The sequence below is a fragment of the Amblyomma americanum genome, chromosome 5, assembly GCF_052857255.1.
Source record: "Amblyomma americanum isolate KBUSLIRL-KWMA chromosome 5, ASM5285725v1, whole genome shotgun sequence".
Taxonomy (NCBI): Eukaryota; Metazoa; Arthropoda; class Arachnida; order Ixodida; family Ixodidae; genus Amblyomma; species Amblyomma americanum.
This window is the reverse complement of record NC_135501.1, coordinates 134,072,264-134,094,214: the sequence shown is the minus strand read 5'-3', so window position 1 is coordinate 134,094,214 and position 21,951 is coordinate 134,072,264. Positions and strand designations below refer to the sequence as shown.

General features: G+C 49.3%; 1 long non-coding RNA gene and 1 pseudogene across 4 annotated transcripts in view; both read right to left on the bottom strand.

Moving 5' to 3' along the window:
* LOC144132694 (uncharacterized) overlaps positions 1 to 21,951 on the bottom strand; it is a 288,454-nt gene that overhangs the window by 49,943 nt on the left and 216,560 nt on the right. The window lies entirely within an intron of this gene.
* LOC144133653 (uncharacterized) lies at positions 17,786 to 20,795 on the bottom strand (annotated as a pseudogene).

Below are 21,951 nucleotides of genomic sequence, written 5' to 3'. Positions count from 1 at the left end.
GGTAGACAATGCCTCGGGCTCTTTCTCTCGGCGGCCGGTCTTTGGGAACAGGTAGGCAAAGCGCAACAGTGTTTGTGGGCTTGTGCGTGGAATTTGGTAGACAATGCCTTGGGCTCTTTCTCTCGGCGGCCGGTCTTTGGGAACAGGTAGGCAAAGCGCAACAGTGTTTGTGGGCTTGTGCGTGGAATTTGGTAGACAATGCCTCGGGCTCTTTCTCTCGGCGGCCGGTCTTTGGGAACAGGTAGGCAAAGCGCAACAGTGTTTGTGGGCTTGTGCGTGGAATTTGGTAGACAATGCCTTGGGCTCTTTCTCTCGGCGGCCGGTCTTTGGGAACAGGTAGGCAAAGCGCAACAGTGTTTGTGGGCTTGTGCGTGGAATTTGGTAGACAATGCCTTGAGCTCTTTCTCTCGGCGGCCGGTCTTTGGGAACAGGTAGGCAAAGCGCAACAGTGTTTGTGGGCTTGTGCGTGGAATTTGGTAGACAATGCCTTGGGCTCTTTCTCTCGGCGGCCGGTCTTTGGGAACAGGTAGGCAAAGCGCAACAGTGTTTGTGGGCTTGTGCGTGGAATTTGGTAGACAATGCCTCGGGCTCTTTCTCTCGGCGGCCGGTCTTTGGGAACAGGTAGGCAAAGCGCAACAGTGTTTGTGGGCTTGTGCGTGGAATTTGGTAGACAATGCCTTGGGCTCTTTCTCTCGGCGGCCGGTCTTTGGGAACAGGTAGGCAAAGCGCAACAGTGTTTGTGGGCTTGTGCGTGGAATTTGGTAGACAATGCCTTGAGCTCTTCCTCTCGGCGGCCGGTCTTTGGGAACAGGTAGGCAAAGCGCAACAGTGTTTGTGGGCTTGTGCGTGGAATTTGGTAGACAATGCCTTGGGCTCTTTCTCTCGGCGGCCGGTCTTTGGGAACAGGTAGGCAAAGCGCAACAGTGTTTGTGGGCTTGTGCGTGGAATTTGGTAGACAATGCCTTGAGCTCTTTCTCTCGGCGGCCGGTCTTTGGGAACAGGTAGGCAAAGCGCAACAGTGTTTGTGGGCTTGTGCGTGGAATTTGGTAGACAATGCCTTGAGCTCTTTCTCTCGGCGGCCGGTCTTTGGGAACAGGTAGGCAAAGCGCAACAGTGTTTGTGGGCTTGTGCGTGGAATTTGGTAGACAATGCCTTGAGCTCTTTCTCTCGGCGGCCGGTCTTTGGGAACAGGTAGGCAAAGCGCAACAGTGTTTGTGGGCTTGTGCGTGGAATTTGGTAGACAATGCCTTGATCTCTTCCTCTCGGCGGCCGGTCTTTGGGAACAGGTAGGCAAAGCGCAACAGTGTTTGTGGGCTTGTGCGTGGAATTTGGTAGACAATGCCTTGGGCTCTTTCTCTCGGCGGCCGGTCTCTGGGAACAGGTAGGCAAAGCGCAACAGTGTTTGTGGGCTTGTGCGTGGAATTTGGTAGACAATGCCTTGAGCTCTTTCTCTCGGCGGCCGGTCTTTGGGAACAGGTAGGCAAAGCGCAACAGTGTTTGTGGGCTTGTGCGTGGAATTTGGTAGACAATGCCTTGAGCTCTTTCTCTCGGCGGCCGGTCTCTGGGAACAGGTAGGCAAAGCGCAACAGTGTTTGTGGGCTTGTGCGTGGAATTTGGTAGACAATGCCTTGAGCTCTTTCTCTCGGCGGCCGGTCTTTGGGAACAGGTAGGCAAAGCGCAACAGTGTTTGTGGGCTTGTGCGTGGAATTTGGTAGACAATGCCTTGAGCTCTTTCTCTCGGCGGCCGGTCTTTGGGAACAGGTAGGCAAAGCGCAACAGTGTTTGTGGGCTTGTGCGTGGAATTTGGTAGACAATGCCTTGAGCTCTTTCTCTCGGCGGCCGGTCTTTGGGAACAGGTAGGCAAAGCGCAACAGTGTTTGTGGGCTTGTGCGTGGAATTTGGTAGACAATGCCTTGATCTCTTCCTCTCGGCGGCCGGTCTTTGGGAACAGGTAGGCAAAGCGCAACAGTGTTTGTGGGCTTGTGCGTGGAATTTGGTAGACAATGCCTTGGGCTCTTTCTCTCGGCGGCCGGTCTCTGGGAACAGGTAGGCAAAGCGCAACAGTGTTTGTGGGCTTGTGCGTGGAATTTGGTAGACAATGCCTTGAGCTCTTTCTCTCGGCGGCCGGTCTTTGGGAACAGGTAGGCAAAGCGCAACAGTGTTTGTGGGCTTGTGCGTGGAATTTGGTAGACAATGCCTTGAGCTCTTTCTCTCGGCGGCCGGTCTTTGGGAACAGGTAGGCAAAGCGCAACAGTGTTTGTGGGCTTGTGCGTGGAATTTGGTAGACAATGCCTTGAGCTCTTTCTCTCGGCGGCCGGTCTTTGGGAACAGGTAGGCAAAGCGCAACAGTGTTTGTCGGCTTGTGCGTGGAATTTGGTAGACAATGCCTTGGGCTCTTTCTCTCGGCGGCCGGTCTTTGGGAACAGGTAGGCAAAGCGCAACAGTGTTTGTGGGCTTGTGCGTGGAATTTGGTAGACAATGCCTTGAGCTCTTTCTCTCGGCGGCCGGTCTTTGGGAACAGGTAGGCAAAGCGCAACAGTGTTTGTGGGCTTGTGCGTGGAATTTGGTAGACAATGCCCCGGGCTCTTTCTCTCGGCGGCCGGTCTTTGGGAACAGGTAGGCAAAGCGCAACAGTGTTTGTGGGCTTGTGCGTGGAATTTGGTAGACAATGCCTTGAGCTCTTTCTCTCGGCGGCCGGTCTTTGGGAACAGGTAGGCAAAGCGCAACAGTGTTTGTGGGCTTGTGCGTGGAATTTGGTAGACAATGCCTTGGGCTCTTTCTCTCGGCGGCCGGTCTTTGGGAACAGGTAGGCAAAGCGCAACAGTGTTTGTGGGCTTGTGCGTGGAATTTGGTAGACAATGCCTTGAGCTCTTTCTCTCGGCGGCCGGTCTTTGGGAACAGGTAGGCAAAGCGCAACAGTGTTTGTGGGCTTGTGCGTGGAATTTGGTAGACAATGCCTTGAGCTCTTTCTCTCGGCGGCCGGTCTTTGGGAACAGGTAGGCAAAGCGCAACAGTGTTTGTGGGCTTGTGCGTGGAATTTGGTAGACAATGCCTTGGGCTCTTTCTCTCGGCGGCCGGTCTTTGGGAACAGGTAGGCAAAGCGCAACAGTGTTTGTGGGCTTGTGCGTGGAATTTGGTAGACAATGCCTTGAGCTCTTTCTCTCGGCGGCCGGTCTTTGGGAACAGGTAGGCAAAGCGCAACAGTGTTTGTGGGCTTGTGCGTGGAATTTGGTAGACAATGCCTTGAGCTCTTTCTCTCGGCGGCCGGTCTTTGGGAACAGGTAGGCAAAGCGCAACAGTGTTTGTGGGCTTGTGCGTGGAATTTGGTAGACAATGCCTTGGGCTCTTTCTTTCGGCGGCCGGTCTTTGGGAACAGGTAGGCAAAGCGCAACAGTGTTTGTGGGCTTGTGCGTGGAATTTGGTAGACAATGCCTTGGGCTCTTTCTCTCGGCAGCCGGTCTTTGCTACCCTACACTGGGGATGGGAGATAGGGGTTAGAAAGATGACAGAGAGAAAAACCCAAAAAAAAAGGAACGTGCATAAATGGAGACACACACACACACACAAGGCGTTCCATTTAAAGTCTTTCACACAGGCCGGTAGATTGTAAGAAGCGCAAAAGCGCTTGCACGGCCTTCTTCTGCGACGGTAGGTCCTTTCAATGTTGTAGAATTCTTTTTTCGGATAGCGGTTGGTCGTCCAGTTGGTCAAGTTCGTGGCTAAGGCATGCCCTCTGTGGACTGTACTGCGGGCAGGAGCACAATATATGGCCAATTGATTCTTCATGGCCGCAGTGGTCACAGGTTGGGGTGTCGATCATCCCTATGCGGAAGGCATAGGCTTTAGTAAAGGCAACACCCAACCAAAGTCGATATAAAAGCGTGGCGTCTCTACGGCGAAGCTGTGATGGCGCTCGAAGACAATGTTGGATCAAGTGAGTACAGTCGCGTATTTCTTAAATGTGGCTCATTCCATTGCGACTCGGTGCACAGCCGAGCAAGTAGGCGGAGCTTCCGTGCCGCGTCAGTTCTAGAAAGAGGAATTGGGACGTGGCGCTCCTCAGTATGGGCTGAGCGGGCAGCGTGATCCGCCCGTTCATTGCCGATAATCCCGCAGTGACTTGGAAGCCACTGGAACGTTATTTCATGGCCGGCATCACTTATATGGTGTAACGTCTCTGTAATATGGAAGATTAGTTGTTAGTGCGGTCCGCGTCGTAGAGGTGACAGTAGACTGCAGTGCCGGCTTCGAGTCGCAGAATATTGTCCATTTGTGTGGCGGTTCATCACCAATGTGATGAAGGGCAGTTAAGAGCGCTGCGAGGTCTGCTGCCGTCGATGTTGTCGCGTGGGTCGTCTTAAATTTGATTGTTGTAGCTTTCGCTGGAATGACGATTGCCGCCGCGGAGCTGCTTTGAAGGACAGATCCATCAGTGTAAATATGCGTTGAGTCACGGTAGTTCTTGCACAAATGTAGTAGCGTGAGCTGAAGGGCTGGTGACGGCAGATCAGCTTTTTTCGAGATATCAGGTATTGCGAGGTTGATTTTTGGCTGAGCGAGGCACCATGGAGGGATCGAAGGTCTCGCAGCCGTGTGTCTCGCAGATGTGTGTGGCCTGTCCGCTGGTAGAGAGGCTAAATGGTGACGAGGATCCCTGACTAGATGCCTTATATGGGTCCTGAGTACTTCAATTTCAATGTGGGTCTTGACAAGGTGGTCTCTAGCGATTGCTATTGTAGCCACTGTTGAAGCACTCTCAGGCAGGCCTAGACAGATCCGGAGCACTTGACCCTGGAGACTTTGTATTGTGCGTAGATTCGTTTTGCCTGTGTTGTTTATTGCTGGCAAGCTGTATCGCAGAAATCCTAGAAAAAGCACCCTGTACAGTTGTAACATGGCACTAGGCGACATTCCCCAGGTCTTGCCAGCGAAAAACTTGAACAGGTGGCAGATGCCTGTCAACCGTTTTTTCACGTATGATAAGTGTGGGCTCCATGACAAGTCCCTGTCGATTATGACACCTAGAAATTTGTACGATCGGACCCATCGTATTTTTTGGCCATTTATCATTACACTGTAGTTTGCCATGGGTTTGCGTGTAGATGGCACTAGTGCGCATTTCTCGGAGGAAATTTCCAGGCCTCGATTACGGAGGTAGATAACCGTTTGTGTGGCGGCTCTGAATTCTCGCTCGCAACTGTAGGCGTGTTACTGCAGATGTCCATATGCAGATGTCATCCGCGTACATTGATAGCCTGACTGTAATTGGCACGTGCTCAAGGAGAGCAATTAGTGTTAGATTAAATAACACGGGGCTAAGTACACCGCCCTGGGGGACGCCGCGGTAGCTATAGTGAAGAGAAGTATGGCCTTCCTCAGTGCTTACAAAGAAGGATCGCATGGATAGATAGCTCCGTATCCATTGAAACATGCGACAACCCACTCCTACCTCTACGAGAGCAGAGAGGATGGCTTCATGCGTAACGTTGTCATACGCCCCTTTAACGTCGAGGAATAAGGATGCGCGGAGACGCTTACGGCTTTTCTCATGGTGAATGTAGGTCACCAGGTCGACGACGTTATCGATCGATGATCGACCGCGTCGGAAGCCCGCCATGGCATCTGGGTAGGTGTTGTGGTACTCCAAGTACCACTCCAGGCGTCCTAGGACCATCCTCTCCATTACTTTGCTCACACAGCTCGCCAAAGCGATCGGGCGATATGATGAGAGCTCCAAAGGCGACTTGCCAGGCTTCAGGAGAGGAACAAGGCGACTTGTCTTCCAGGTTGTTGGTAGCGTGCCATTTCTCCAAGATTCATTGTACACCTCAAGAAGAACTTCTCTCGCTCGCTCCCCCAGGTGACACAGAGCTCGGTAGGAAATTCCGTCAGGTCCTGGCGCTGATGTCCGGCTACACAAAGCTAATGCTGCCTTAAGTTCGTGGATCGAGAATGGTAGATCCAACCGGAAATCACGTGGTGGCAGGTAGCTGCTCGAAGGCGATAGAATGTTGGTAGCTGTGAGTTGGCCGGATAATCTGGCGCAGAAATCCTCTGCCACGTCAATCTCCGATCTCTTTTGAGAGAGGGCAAGCGCCTTGAATGGGAATCGCTGTACGGGAAGTGTCCGCAGCCCGCGCACCGTTCTCCATAGTTGCGATAAAGGCTTGCGTGGATCTAGGGACTCACAGAAGGCAGCCCAACGTTGCGATTCGAGCTTGTCTAACCGGCGCTGTATCTTGTTTTGCGTGCGCCTGGCGGTCCGTAGATCGTCCATTGTTTTCGTACGTCGGTACCTTCGTTCAGCACGTCGTCGGATGGCTCGTAGTCATTCTAGTTCCACATCAAAATCATTAAGTTTCGAGGAGCATGTTAGAGTACACATAGTGTCTTGCACCACGCTCTTGATCGCCTCTTCCAAGTCGAAAGATGAATTGGCGTCGCAGTGTGCTTCCATAATAGACTGAAATTTAGGCCAGTCCACTCTTTGGATCGTATCCTGTGTTTTGGAAGCGGTCAATCCTCTGATCTTGATGTACGTGGGGATATGGTCGCTTCCGTGCGTCTCTATGTCCTCAAACCACCCTGCACGTCTGACTAGGCTTCGTGAGACGAAAGCCAAGTCAAGACAGCTGCTGTACGTGGAGCCACGTAAGAACGTTGGACTTCCATCATTCAGCAGCCAAAGTTCATTACTGGAGGCGAAAGATACCAGAGCTCTGCCTCTTGCGTTGATGATCCGACTTCCCCAGAGTGTATGATGGGCGTTGAAATCTCCAATGATGACCCAGGGAATGGAAGTTGAGGAAAGGATGTCTTGTAGTCTTTTGTAATCAAATCGACTTGACGGAGATAGGTAGGCGCCTACAAGAGTAAAGGCCAGATTCTTTTTCCTTACGTTTAGGCATATATATTGATTACTGTCATTAGGTGGTACAGGCTGATGAGTGTAGGTGAGGTCACGGCGAATAAACACCAAAACCTTACTGTTTTCATAAACAGCTGGCGACATAAATGACTCATATCCAGAAAGCCTGATTTTGTTCGATAAGTTCGGCTCGCAAATGACGATAATGGGAAACATATTGGCGTACACGAAGCAACGGAAATCCGAAAGGCGCGCTTTGAGTCCGCGGGCATTCCACTGAAAAATAGCTGCTTGTCGGACCTCTTCCCTAAAAGACCAAGGCTGTGGAGCCATGATCTACTCAAGGGTTGCAAGCACCGGACTCAGAGCGTCCAGTACTTGAAGCGCACTTCTGGCAGACGGTGTGTGATGTTGCTTAGCAGCACGCGAATGGCATTCATTAAAGGCCTAATAAGTGCTATCACTTGCTCATCTGTATTCCGCGACTCCTCGGATACAGCACCTTGCTGTACTGGCGGCGGCTTGTTCTGCGGCTCTTCTGGCGGTCGTGTACGCGGAAGTGGTGGCCATTCCTTTGTGGAAAGAGATCTGGCAGTTTTCACCCTTCCAACATCGGTGTTCCGAGTGCTGGAAACGTCCGCTGATGATGAAGCTTGACGAGGCGACTTTTCCTGAAAGCTTGATGTTTTCCGCCGTGAAGACCTTCGTCGGTGACGTCGTCTTCGCCGTACTTTCACAGCGGCCTCTTTGTGGGTAGAGTTGTCTCTAACCATTTGTTTAAGAATGGTAATCTCTTTCTTGATCTGGGGACAATGTTTGGAAGAGGCGCAGTGATCACCTTGACAGTTAGTACACTTCAACGTGGTTGCGCTGCAGTTGTCTTCTGAGTGCGGTTCGGCCCATCGAGGGCACACGGCCGAATTTCTGCAAACACCCTTCACATGTCCAAGCTTCTGACAATTGAAGCATTGCATAGGTCTTGGAATAAATGGTCGAACCTGGTGGCGAAAGTGGCCGACCTTCACGTAGGGTGGAAGGCAGTCGCCTTTGAAGGTTGTCCTCACACAACGTGAGTTGCCGAGGCGACCAACATGCACAATCACGTTGTGTTCGCTTGCTGGTTTTATGAGAATTGGTAGGTCTGCATTAGATATTTCATTGTCAATGTCATATATGACTCCTGTTATTGTGGCACCATTCGTTGGCACGATGGATCGAACGTTGATGTTTCCCAGCTGCGTTACATGTTGTAGTATGGTCAGTGCGCTCGGGTTCATCACATCGATTGCCAGCATGTTTCGCCTAGTGTTTATCCTAACATCCTTGATATCATTTGGCACGGTGTTTTCTAGATACACGGAGAGTGCTTGCCTGTTGAGGACGCACAGGTTGTCGGTAGCGTTCTGTGGCACAAACAGGATGGAGTGAGGCCATCGCTTAGGAGCTGTTTTCACAGTGTCCGAACTGGACGCCGAAGATGAGTTTATAATTTTTCGTTTGGCCTTGCGGTACTGGACAAGTCGAAAGCTGTCCTCCGAGGACTCGTCACCTGATGCGCAGTACAGCTCTGTGTCCTTGCTACCACTAGACGTATTTCCTCGCTTCCGCGAACCGATGTCCGCGGGTGAACGGGAACCGGGAGGATCCTCGGGGTGTTGTACATCCATCACCGCGATGGAGGGGGCTGTAGACCCCACAGGCGCAGTAAGAAGTCCAGAAAAACACAGAGACGGGCGAGATGTGTTCCGCATGAGAAGCACTTCGTCTTCCTCTCCCCCACAAACTAAAAGTTACGCTGCTACAGAGCGGCTTCCAAAATACCCGTGAGCGTGAGCAACCTGAATCACACTTTATATATCAGTTTAATACTGTGCAGGCCGGTATAAATGAAAACCCTGGTACTCTCTCCACACTTCACAGATCATAGTTCTAGTCCTACTGAAATTCACAGCACCCCGAATGCATCGCCTGAGGTCATGCCGATTTGCGTGCTTGCTTCCATATGCCGCCCTTCTCCTCCCCCTGCCATTCTTTCTTGCTCATGACCAGAGAAAACAGTTCTGAGAGCAAAGCATATTGCCTATTCCCCCCTCAACTTTTTATATTTTTATATATTTTTCTTTATTTCTTTTTTCCTATTTTGCAGATAGTAGAGCGAGATGCTCCATATAGGACCCATTGCAATAACGGACACCTGGGCGTTTTCGCGCCTTTGTTCCCCATTTTCTATCTGTTAATCTCCTCTCTCTCTCAGTTTCTAGGAAGGAGCCCTCTTTTTGTCTCCGCGACGGCACGTGGGGCGGAGGCGCCCTTCTGACGCGAGGCAGCGCGGAGACATTTGCTCTTTGCAGCGCCCGGCTGCGGGATCGGGTTTCTGCGGTGCGTTTGGCCGGCCGCACCGCCGTCCTTAAGTTACATTTTAACTGTTAACAGCCGCACCCGCGGGGAGCGCATCGCGCTCTGAGGCATATGCGCTCAGTGTTGTTTTCCGTTTCTTTGTTCTTTTCTTGTTTATGATATTTTCTTTCCTCGTGTTCGAACCCCTCGCTTCCGCCGAAGGAATCTTCCCCCCATAATAATTCTTGTCGCCCCCCCCCCCCCCCCATAGTTTCCTTGCGGACAATTCACCCCTCTCCGCCCCCCTGTCTCTAACCTCTGCTTTCTATTCCCCCCCACCCTTTTTTTTCGCCTGTTCCTTTGTCCAGCCTCCTCCTTTCCATCAGTCGAAGAGAGGAGTCTGGTCGCTCGCTGTTTGTCTCTTGTGTGATCTGTTTGTTTGCTCGAAGGAGAGCGTTTTTCAAAGGAGAATGAGAAATAAAGAGAAAAAGAAAAACGCGCTGTCGCCCCCTGTCCACGGAGCAGCCGCGGGGAGCGGACAGAAAAAAGAGAAATGAAAAAAAGGAAAACGAGGAGCAGGAGGGGAGCATAGGCGCCCTCAAGGCAGAGCGGCGTCTAGTACAGAAACAGACGGTGGCGGATTCGCGGAACAGATCAGAATTATAGATGCATGTACTCGCGTGCCGCTGCCCAAATCGACTAAACAAATAAACCAGACAGGGCAGACTTCCCTGGAGCCTCTTCAGCAGGAATAGTCAATGCGGAATCTACGGCGCAGTTAGCTTAACTAGAGACACGTGCACACGTGCAAGATGCGCTTTTTTTTTATCCCACGCGCGTTGGAAAACCGTGGGGAATTCCGAGAAAAACCTAGAGAAAACGTGTCTCCAACCGGACATGACGTCATTAAACGGAAAATGACCATGACGTTCCAAACGTGACGTCACATTTTTTGACCAATCAGCGTTTCCAGCCTACCGACCCGCAAACGCTTGTCCCTGCCCGCCGGCTTCACAGCGATGGTAGCTTCGTCGCTAATCCCTCGAAGCAATATCGTGTTCTAAGCTGTTGTATTCGTCTTGGATTTGTACATTCTTACCCTCGCATAAAGTTTCAAGAGACAAATAGGTCTTGTTTTTCAGATATCAAGGCGATTTCCCAGGTCTTAAGCCTGACGAAGCAGCGCTCCAACTCAGTTGGACTAGCTTAGTTTTGGCTCGTCTTGTATTAGAGTGGCTACAGCAGTGTCTACTTCTGTCCGCCGCGTACGTGCAATTAAAAGGGTTTTAAACGACATGCGCATGTGAGTGTATTTAAGCATTTAGTATACATTTATCAAACATTTTTGTTATTTCGACAAAATCCATAGTAGCGATTGTGGCGCCACACAAGCTTGGCGTAAGACACGAGAACCATTTCAATGGCCATTGAGATTTGCCGTGTAGCAGCGACACAACTCCTTCGAGTTATCGACACAACTCCTTCGAGAATATCGAAGACCCTCGACTCGATGGCCATTGAAACTTGCCATGTGACAGGGGTATTAGACACAGGGGAGTTTAAGACGCGCAGTTCCTTGGGCACCCGCACGGCCCCACTGCACTCTAACGTTCATGTCCCGGAGGCTCACGACGCTGGCAGCCCGGCCTGTGCGATGGCTTGCTTGGCCGGGTCATTGGAGCCCGCGCACCGGCGCATCGCCGCCGCCGAAGCCGCGATAGGGTGCCTCGATGCCAGCGCCGCTTTTCAGGGTGGGGACACCCTTTGTAGCACTCCGCGCCGCCTCTGCGCCATGTTGGTTCTTTCCCGCCGGCCGTCGAGCTGAACGGAACGCGCGTCGCGTTCTATTTGCTGTCTTTGTGGTGTTGCGGTGCGAGAGCTCGTGTTTTATGTGGTCTCTTGGGATGTGCGCGCTTGTTAACGAAACATGACGGGCTGTTGTGTCCCTCTGTGCACTGGATCGAGCGCAAAAGGGCAGCGGGTATTTCGTTTCCCCCGCGATGCTGACCGAAGAAAGAAATGGGCAGCGCAAGTAAAACGTGACGGCTGGGAAGATATGTGAGGTAAGGCTCATGATTTTGTGATACACTATTATGAATAATGTCATTTTCTATTGCTTTTCATCATCTCAATACAGCAGCATGCATATGTTGGCGTGCCTTTTGTAGTGATCACGCTGCAGTATGGTGCGATCGCCGTTGTGATGACCCCCATAATGCGCAGGTCCACACGGGACGGAGAGGCAAAGAGACACCGTATGGCTCAGTTTAAACAAACAGGTATATTCAATAATTACACATGATTAAGGTTATACATCAGAGGCTGGGGCGTCCGAGCTTACGTGCCGACGACTTCATGGGGGCGATGGAGTGGCTCCGGAGTTGGGCTCGAGCGGTTGCTGGCAGAAGCTGCACGCCGTCGGGCTTCGGCGCTGAAGGCCCTCTTCGCTAACGATGTCGTCCTGAGCGTGTATGCAGTAGAATTTCAATAGTCGTCCGTTTCTTCGAGGATGGTTCACAAACCCTTCCTCTAGTGTCGTTCGGCTTGGAAGATGAACAGGAGGCGAGCTTGTAGATGATGACAGCAGAGCATAATTTTACAACAGAACAAACTTTGCACTACTTTACTCATCGACCGGGCAGGTTAGTGCCTAAGTAGCATCACATTACATGCTAAGCATGGAGCCCCAGCTCAGACTGGACTGCATCCGTTTACATGTGCTTTTAAGCACTTGATTAACAAAGGACTAAGGGCGGTCATTTCCAGTGGCCCGCCCAAAGCATCAATTCTCCAATCCAAAATAACATGCGAGATGGGGACAACCCCCTTGGGTTGGGCTTAGCCTCGAACCCAGAGTCTGTTAACAATACAAACTAAATAAACAACAAAAACGCCACCACTCTCTCTCAAGTGAGAGTATACACAGGCTCTCTCTTCGGAGCTAATTCACTAGCGCCTGTCTTTCCACATCCTTGGCGAGTACTGCCTGTCCGCCATGACAGGTGTCCGTCGCGGCCCTTCTGGGAAGCTGTGGGTGCCTTCCCGGCGATAGCCCACGACAAAGGGGGGGGAGGGAAAGAATGTCGTCTTCGTGGTAGCGCATAGCCTCGGCTGTGGTACGGCGCGCTCTGGCCCGCTGACAGCTCCCTTGTCCTGGAATGTAACCGGAAATTGGGGAGGATAAAGCCTGTTTCCCCGGGGCGGCGGCGGGTCCGGTTTTTCTGGTCGTCACTCAAAGAGCATGGCTGGGTAATTGATGATGCCGCTGTCACGGGTCTCCGTCTACGCCGCGCCGTCGAACGTGGATCCTCGTAGCACACACGGAATGTCACACCGTGTTTGACTCGTTGCAACCGCGTAGGTTTATTCTAGACGTGTGAACTGCGCATTTTTTTTTTCTATCTAGAAGTATTGGGGCGCTTATCAACTCGGTTCGTTTCCGACTTCGTGCATTGATCTCGATAGGCATGAGGGGTTTATTTATTCGTCGACTGGGGTGTGTGTGAAGAAAGTGTCTTACGATTCTGTTTGCCACCTCATCTTTCAATGACATACTGTGCTTCTTTTTTCATTCTTACAGCTCCACTTTGGGCAGGATCAATAGGAATTAAATCGTCTGGATGGACGACGGCTGCTCAAATGGAACGCCTTGCCTACTCTCTTCGATTTTAGGCGTACGTAAACATGAATTTGTTGTTTTTTATCTTTTGCTATTGTGAAAAATCTTCTAAAGTTTGCAGTCGCGCGAATTTTTCGTATTTGTTTTCCGCAGACTGCACTCGTTTAAGCTTTGCTCAAGGAGTGTGCATATGTTGCGTTGCATGTATTGCTCATTATGTAGAAGATCGGCGGAACTTACACGCGTGTTTGTAATATGCAAGCGTATATTTGATTACTCTATTGGACTCACTGATTATTGAATCCTTAATTAGGTCAAAAGTATTACAAATTATTAGCAGCAGGGGTCTTGTGCTTCCCATGACATGCACTTATTGTGTTGTCATTGCCAGTTCCTTAATCACGTGGCTCTCATGGGTAACAAGCTCTGTGGGCCGTCTGCTTTCAGGGTGGATTCATTGTTGTTTTTTATGAACTTATTGCTCCCATTGGTTACGACTTTTTTCTCAAAGGTGTTGTCCTCATTTTTTCGCCACTTGTTTGTGTAGTAGATACTGAGGCTGCACTAACTGCACACAAGCTTCGAAGCTTAATCTAGGTGGTTTTAGATATACAGTATTTTCATAATTATTAATATTTGTAATTTTCACTTTTGCAGCTCGGCCCAGGCATAGAAAGCCTCCGTGTCAGCGAACGCTGCCCACGACCCTTGTCGTCGATGCTTCAGAGAGTTCGTCTATTGCACAAGGGGATTGTGCTGAGCAGGGGATATTGCTGAGCAGTGCAAGACAGTGACGGAGTCCGCTGATGTCTTTTCTCTGCAACCAAGCGAGCTGATCAAGAAATTGCAGGACTTGCAAAAGAAGAATACTGCACTCAATGAGCAGCTGTTACGTTCCAAGAAGAAACTAAAGAAAGAAGCAAAACGAACAAAGCGTCTTCAAGAAAACATGTCTGCTTTGACTTCAAACATGAAGTTTCTAAATGAGGATCAGAAGTCTGCCTTGCATAAGCGGAACAGAAAGGGGTGCGTGTGGAGTGCCGAGACTGTGAAGAAGGCTCTCGAGCTCAAGTTTGCCTTCGGCTCAACAGGCTATGACGTTTTGTTAGAGCAGGGCAATCCTTTGCCTTCTAGAAGAACTCTTTGTACGCGGCTTCAACATCTTTCATTTCAACCTGGTGTCCTTAAAGAGATATTTGACATCATGGAAACAAAGGTTGCAGCAATGACAGACATTGTGAAGGACTGTGTTTTATTTTTGGACGAAATGAAAATAAGAAGGGGACTCGAACTTGACCGTGGCAGTGATGCATTCCTTGGAACGACAACGCTTCCAGAGAGTGACCAACCTGCTAACCATGCACTTGTCTTTATGGTTGGTGGAATGAACACCCGATGGAAGCAGGTGATCGCCTACCACTTCACCGGGACGTATGTTTCTGGAGACACGCTGAAAGACTTCGTGTTCCACTTGATACGTCTCTGCACACAAATATCGCTGCGTGTGTTATGTGTAACCTGTGATATGGGTTCGTCAAACCGTGCCATGTGGCGGACTTTAAATCTCTCCTGTTCACGCAATTCAGTGACTACATGCAGTGTACCACACCCTTGTGATGAACAAAAGGAACTTAACTTTATGCCGGACCCTGCGCATGTCCTCAAAAACCTAAGAGGGCACCTTGTGCGAAAGGACACTATGCGCCTTAGTGATGACATTGTATCCAAGTATGGATTACCAAGTGCTCATGTTTCGATACAGCATGTTGAACGTGTGATTGAGCTGCAGCGAGATGACCAGCTACAGGTGGCCTTAAACCTTAGTGATGTCCACATATCAAATGGCCACTTCACGAAAATGAAGGTTGGCATTGCCGTACAGTTTTTCAGAGAGGTACCACCAGTCATTCGGTTCTGGATTGAAAAAAAAATGCTTCCTCCTGAAGCTGAAACAACAGCATGGTTCTTTGAGCTTATCTTTCAATGGTACACGCTCATGACAGCTCGCCATCCCGTAGTTGCTTTGAGCCATCTCGATGACGCAAAATACAAGCAAGCCATATCAACTCTGAGTCTTGCTTCAGATGTGATCAGGGGTCTCAACATTGGCGTCAAGGGTGTATGGAAGCCATGCCAGTCTGGCGTCTTGATGTCAACGGAAGTGGTAATGAAACTACATGCTGTTCTTATTAACGAGCGTGGGTACACATTTGTGCTGACTGGAAGGCTCGCTCAAGACTGCCTTGAAAACCTGTTCTCTGTAGTACGAATGATGAGTCCAGTACCCAGTGCTTACGATTTGAAAAACGCACTAAGAATAGTGTCGGTGAGCCAGTTCCTCAAGATACCGAAAGCGTCTGGATACACAATCGATGACAGCACCTACCTTGTCGATTTGCTCTCACCAGAAATTAAACAGTTTCAAAGTATCATCCAGTCGGAAGAGAGCGATGAGAGAAGAGACTTCGTTCTTGACTTAGAGGAAGTGTCTTCTCTTGAGGAAGATGTGCTCGCCCACTTGGCGGGCTTCTTGTTAAAACCAATTGTCCGCACTGTGGAACACTGCTCTGTATGCATGCGCATGCTAGTGGCAGAAGAACCTGGACCGGAACACCACCTTACTCAACTAAAGGAATATGTTAAAGGTGGCAGGAATTTAATTTATGCAAGCAGACAAGTGCTGGACTTTGTTGTTAAATGTGAGAGCGCTTTCAAGTCCTTTGCTGAAGCTCAAGATCTGAGCCCTCTAAGAACACCATTGAAAGCACTGAAGGAAATTATTGCAAACAATGTAACCTTGCCAGAAAACCCATTTGTCAGCACAAAGATGTGATCGAAAAACTTCTTCAGCGCTTTGCGTCCACAAGGCTTCAGATCTATCTGCGATGGCTTAACACTCCAGAAAAGCCAGCTGAGTGTTACGCTAGCAAGACTGTAGCAGGTACGAGCCTCCAGTAAGGCAATTACATTTCAGCCTTATAACCTCGTTGAGACCTCATAACGTGAAGTATGAGTGATTATTTTACAAATAAAATGTGTTTGATTGTTGAAGACTGTTTTTAGTGCATTTTTTGCTCTTCCGTTAGCACGTGAGCTGCTTTCGGCGAACTTACGCGGCGTCTCCTCATTTTTCTCCTAGTTTTATAAATCTGACCGGAAACACACAATAAGAAACAAAATTGTTACTAAAGTACTGCGAACAATAAATTTCATCCAAGTGTGCAATTCCAGTAATGTTTGTATGACGTGTACGAATGAAATGAGTAAATAAAAAGGGGCAACCTCAGATGCAAATCTTGCCAACATCAGGTTGTGATGCACGCGAAAAGTGTCGCTACAACCACTCTGGAACTGAACAGTTTATGCAAACAAAATGCTCAATAGATGGTAAAGCAGAAAATTTGCATTTAAATAACGGTGGTATCGCCCTCATACGCCCGCGCCCCTTTCTTTCTGTCCGATAGTTAATCTGCATGCCCTACGCCTCCGAATTGGAAAGAACCAAGATGGCGCCGAAAAGAGTCGGTGTCCCCACCCTGAAAGCGGAAGCGCGGGCATCGAGGCACCCTAAGCCGCTACGCTCGCCAGCGCCATCCCTCGCTCGCAGCAAGCAAGCCGCGGCTCACGTGAGGCGAGCTCGCGCTGTGACTGGCACGTTTTTTGTGGGGCGGGGCTCCATCGCTGCCGCTCGACGGAAACGTAGGGCAGGGCCCAGAGGCACCGGCCGCACGATTTGGGGGGGGAACCAGTCCAAAATCATCCCCCTCCGTCGGCTCCGGCGGCGACGGAGGTGGCAGAGGAAGCGAAAAACCGGCTGTGAGAATGTGGCCCAAGAGTCATATATCGTTTTCAACTGCCGGCAGGAAATGGAGCAGGGGTGGGTGAAATTCACGGACTTCAGATGGTTAATCAGTTCAGCCGACGTTGTCTCAGGGCACAGCTTGGAGACGAAAATAGCCTTCGGGCGTTCAGGCTGGATGAGCTCGACGAGCCAGTGATGGCTGGGCTTCGGTGCTTCTTCTGCGCATCATGCGAGTTAACTATAAGTGGTGGAACAGATACAGATGTTGGGCAGGTGGCCAAATCTACGGGTGCCATCCCACAGCGAAGGGCAGCAGAGTAACTCTTTGCATGGTTGGAACACACCTGACGTATTGCTCGCGGACAGGGGCTCGACGAGAGGCGGCTCACGGTGCGATGAAGCAGGGCGCCGCGCAAGCTCCTCGCGTAGGCTGCGAACATCAGCCCGCAGAGAGGCAGGGACCTCGGCCTGGAGAGCGAGCGCCCGCGGGTGGTCACCACGAAGGCGCTCATTCTCCTCCCGCAGTTGGGCGACCTCGTCGCTCAGACACGAGATTCCCTCAAGTGCGTCGAGGAGGAGAACCCGCAGCAAGGCAAGCGCACCGTCAGGCCAACACCACCTAGACTTTTTAAGGCCTCTCCACGTTTGCGGGACGTCACCGCACTGCGACGGCCCAGTAGGTTCGGCTTCCGCGCTCGCAGGCATTTCGCGCATTTCAAAGTGCTGATTATGTCTCTCGAAAAGAAAATTACTTTTTTTAAAATCATGTTTTGCTTGCCCACACCCTAACCGAATGTTTTTTTTGTTCTTGTTTCTGTGAAAGTATAAGCAGTTACATTTTAGCAGACTTTTACTGACTTTACATCAAAGCGCGCATGTGTGAAGATACGTTCGTAATATTTTTTTATTGAAAATGAACAACGCAGAGGACTTTCACAAGTCGTATTTTATTTTCAGATGAGAAACACGATCAGTAGGAGTAGGAGGTAAGGAAACTGTTACAGCACTGAATCATAAAATGCAGTAAGTGAAGCCAACAACAGAAAAGTTGTAAACAGAGCAAACAAAAGAAAATATGCAGAGTATATAATAATACAACGCAAAACTGGTTTCGAAACTAAAAAAAACTAATAAAAACAGTCACAAGCACACAGAGTAGTCAATTCTTCATTGTCTTCAATTTTCTCTCTTTTTCTTTTGCAGTCTTTTCAACTATAAGTTGATCATTTTTTCCTTTACAAAGGTTATTTAGAAGCGTGTTTGCTGTTGCACTTAGGACATAGTGCATTACCAACTGTGGAGTGTGCCCATTCTCACACACATCAAAGTCAATGCCGTCGTTTAACACATCATGTGTGAGTGCCAAGAGAGCCTCCTTTTGATTTGGTAGTGCATGAAACTGTGTCGCATGCTGTTCGCTTCTCAGTTTGTCAAGAACTATCTCAGCAGTAAGAACAGCATTTACTATGGCAGGCTGTGGAAACTTGAGACTACCACGAGTTATGGCCTTGACTAACTCCCCACCTTCTACTTCAATTTCATCTTCTAGCATTAAATTTTCATTGCAAGTCATGCATGACAGCTTTTTGAACGCAGCGTGGGCACAATAGCCAGCAACGTAAGTGGTTGCTGGGAGATTTGGCGCCTTCGCATAATCGTCGTCCGTTACCTCGATGTCAAACACTTCAAGTACTGCATCGTTTACTGCCACCGCATCTGTTGCAGCCTCAAACTCTGGGAGCTCCAGAATGTTCTGCAGACGAAGCTTTCGCTCCGACTCATAGACTTGTCTTATGGAAATGTGGTATTGCGCACCGGAGAGTTGGCGGTATTTGCCAAACCTCTCTTCCAAGCAATCAGTCTGAAACTTTCCTAAAAGTACATACTCGAAGTTCATTTCATCTAGGCAATACCTAGTCACCTTTACCAAGGTGTCTGTCGTGAGTCGGAGCGCACTGTGACTCTCTCTTGTAAGTATGCCTGTGTCAAATTTGAGAGACTGCCACAGATCTAGCCACTCCACTATACTTAACAGAAACTGGATCTGTGGACTTGACGCTGATGTAATCGGTGACTGCAGCTCATCACGAAGTCGAGTACCCTTGTTGCATGTCTTTACACTTACAATGTCTTTACATTTACAATGTTTCGCCACTTTGTTATTGTTTCAAGGAACTGTGCAGTACCAGACACATGACCTAGCTCAAGTCTGGGCCAACATGCTCGCAGAGCTGCTGCCGTAAACGTGCTGAAAATCCTTAGCGCAAGCTTGACATTCTGTCGCTCAATATTCGATGGGTTCAGAGATTTAGATGAAAGTGTTGGTGCTGATTTAATCAGCTGACCCTGTTCTTTCGAGTGAAGTTCTCGAAGTGTTTTAAATGAAGCTGTAAGTATAGGTGGCTTTATATTAGGTCCTGTGGGGCTAGGAAAGAACATGCATGTTCAAGCATTTCGCTGATTTTGATCCCGTTATTCCTGACGCATTTTATTAAGTGTACAGGATCAATCAGAAAAAAGAGAGGACGTTTAGAGTCTGCAGGGTGTGGATACACACTCTGAAGTTTGAAGGGGCCCCAAAAAGTGACATTGTTTACCGGTTGATTGAGTTATTGTCAGCTATGACTGCGATTATACGCAACCCAACATGCTCTAGCTGAGTAATGATGCTATGCAGAATAGTGTGAAGCTGCTGTGCGTTGATGCGCTCTACTGGCAGTATGTGCACAACATTCTTCTGACGCGAAAGCAAGCTTTGCATCATAAAAAAATGGGCTGTTTTTGCTGCATTAGGGCTATTTGTAGCCGCACCAACAATTACTCCTCCCTTATAATCAAAATACGGCTGCAGGTGAATTTCGTCCATCATGAGTGCAACAATTTTTTCATGCTCCGTCATTGCTGCGACAAGCTTCTTTGCATACGATAGGAAAGAAGTGCCTTGCTGTTCAGCTGCCCGGCTTACGCTGTAGGAGTTACATATACGACGTATTGTAGATTGATGGGGTAATCTAATGTTTCCGGAACTGTGAAAGAACCTATAAGCATGCGGAGAAACTGTAAATAAAATGCTTGAGAATACCAGCAGCTCTGCAGAATACCGGGATGACCTGCTATGCTTGACAAGAAGAAGAGAAACTAGCTCTTTCAAAAACTAACTGCATTGGGTTGTTCAACATCTGCCAGTTCACAATTTAAGGCATCTTCAAGCAGGGAAAGTGCCAACTTAAGCAAACCATCAATTTTTTCTTCATGCTTAGACAACAATTTTCCGTGAAACGACTCTACAGCATCTAGCAGACCTATCAAGCAACGGATATCATGTACTGTGTGAGGGATGGTATCTATGCCATCAATTGTAGTCAGCTGCACATTTCGGTAATGAACTTTCACCGTGAGGTTCTCTAAGACCGTGACTGACGACAAAACACGAGGGACGTCATCAACAGCAAGATTGAGAAAAAGGACGCAGGCAGGTCGAGAAATAACATTCGAAAAATCAGAAAGCTTGATTTGAGGAAGGCACTCCAGTAGAACTTGGAAAGTGTCAACCTTGTTCTTTGCTTCTTCCTCCTCGTGTGTCTGGAGTGACATTGCGACGGCATCTCGCAAAGAAGCTGCTTCAAGACGCATTCTCTTTTCAGTCGGTGCTTCTCGGGACGTAGTGGCGGGCGCAGAAAGGTACGCGGGACAGTTCGGGAATACACTGGGAATGGCGTCGGAGCTGAGACGAGCGATCTTCAATTTTGCCTCGACGACTTTGCCCGTTTTTGAGTCCACACACTTAGAAGAAGTCCGAATGTCTGATTATTTAAAGTGCCGCTAGCAGACCTGCAAAGCCCAGCGCAGATAAGGTTAGCATATTTAAGATGATTAATTCCATGGGTGCAATAGCAATTAGCGCAGTGAATTATTTCAAATTTTGAATATTTCCAGCTCGCCCACTAGGCCATGTTGTAGCGCATTATGTACACACAGCTACGTCGCGGAATAAATATCACGCTTTTTCGACTTACCACTGAGCGCTCTCCGGGTTCGAAATCAGCACGTGGAATGGCTTTCAACCATTGCCTCCTTCTGTCAGCATCAGCTGAGAAAGTGAAGACGCGCACAGTCTTTTCTCCATCGTAATTCCCTCGGCAGCCGGGAACACCACAGTGTCCTGGCATTTTAACAAATGGCTCAGGAACTGTCACACGCGCACAGCACTTTCACAGACGTTTCCCAGGATTGCACTTCGAGTATTCACAGCCCGCAAGGAAGCTTCAGCAAATGACACAGAAAGAAAGAACGGCGGAGGAACAGCATGTAACACACGACACGTGCAGCACACTGTTCAAACACGACGGTAGTGATGTTTACAGCAATCGCGATGTCTCCTTTCAAATGATTGCTTTCAACAATTTACTAGAAAAACTGCACAAAGTAAGCTTTTAAAAGATTGAACAGTTTCCAGAAATGCGAACGAAGATTGTTACATTGAACCAGATATCGTTCATGTCTTTTAAAACGGTGAAATTCATTATCTTCAATTTGCTATACGCAAATACGCCTCGGAGTACTCCGCACTTCAACAATTTGAAACAGCGCGGGAGGAGAACGGCGGCTGCGGCCGCCAGGAGGAGCTGCCGCAGCGGTCGGCGGTGGCTGCTCCCGCGTCGTAGTGCGGTGACGTCACGCTTCGGAGGAGAAATCGTGGAGAGGCCTTAAAAGTCTAGCCCCCGTATTCACAAACTGGCCTTACCTTTACCTTACTTTAACGCAAAGGGCGACTTTCAGAAAGGTCACTGAAAGTGAAAGGTAAGGGAAAGGCCAAGCTGTGTTTCAGAAATCCACCTTTCGGCAGCCTTACGGAAAGCGCCCTTACCCCCAGAAGTAAGAGGTATGGTAACGAGGCTAAAGAAATATTAATGCTTGTCGCATCAGTGGATGTACTGATAACTTGTTTTGTATACTATAGAAAGCAGTTAAACTTATACTGGAGCTGTCATAATCATTCACTGGACGAAATTAACTAGCCTGGCTCAAATTTTTGCGCATCTTTCCTCTTGGTCTATCCACAGTGATAGGCAGCCGTCGCTACAAGACGCTTTGTTGAGTCGACGTCGGTGTTTGTTTACTTTCGTGTGCCTCTATTGTGGTGTATTGTGTTGTGCGCGTTTGCCGTTTTGCGCTGAACGTCAAGAGTGCACCTTTTCTGGGGATTGTTGACCAATACGGAGATGCTGGGAGAAGGGACGACTGTGATACAAGGAAATTTCATCCCATAGCTGCTTTGCTGCTGCTGCTGCCTTGTGCGGATCGGCCTTGGCTTTCGCAAGATCC